Below are 840 nucleotides of genomic sequence, written 5' to 3'. Positions count from 1 at the left end.
TGTCACCCAGGCTGGAGTGCAGTGGCCTGATCTCAGCTCCGTGCACCTTTGTGTGCCACCACACCTGGCTAATTTTTGTATATTTAGTAGAGACAGGATGTTGCCATTTTTGCCAGGCTGGTGTTGCACTCGGATAAAACAAATGTAAGGTTCAAGCTCTAAGACTAGAAGGATCTATTTCTATATTTATCCAAAAACTTTGTATAGGACTATTGAGATGGTTTCAGTTTCATGAATAATTTTTAGTAAACTTTTAACTTTTCTTCACAATTTTAGTTAGAAATACATATAAAATAATTCCATATTTTCTGTCTTACTACACAAATAAACCTAACAATCTTTCCTAGGTGGCTCAAGTCTATTATTTAAAGCAGAAGTTATAATACAGTACTGGAAAAATAATACTATCCTTAGTACTTCTACAGTAGGCAAGGTCATTACCCCTAAACCAGATGTGTCAAATTTATTTTATCTTATTGTGATGATTTTAATAATTTTCTCTCCCTTTTGTCATCAGTTTGCTTTCAATTATTAGTCTCACGCTAGCTTTCTTTTTTCTTCTGAGTTTTCCCCCTTATAATCTGCTGGTAATCAAAGCTGTCATCATCTCTGTAGTTTAAAAAAAAAGTTATGAATGAAGGGCTGAGGAGTTCCTCTAGAGTAAAGTAAAAAGGTCCATGAACTTAAACTCAAGTGTGTATCTTTTATCTCATGCAGATCTTTTTTTTTTTTTAATTCAGCCTGGTTTTTCATCTGCATTCACTAGTTACGTGATGTTTCAGATAAGTGACTTTCAGGCACATGCATTATTATTATTATTATTATTATTATTATTATTAT

The sequence above is a fragment of the Colobus angolensis genome, unplaced genomic scaffold (genome assembly GCF_000951035.1).
Source record: "Colobus angolensis palliatus isolate OR3802 unplaced genomic scaffold, Cang.pa_1.0 Scaffold217, whole genome shotgun sequence".
Classification (NCBI taxonomy): domain Eukaryota; kingdom Metazoa; phylum Chordata; class Mammalia; order Primates; family Cercopithecidae; genus Colobus; species Colobus angolensis.
This window is presented reverse-complemented; position numbering follows the sequence as displayed.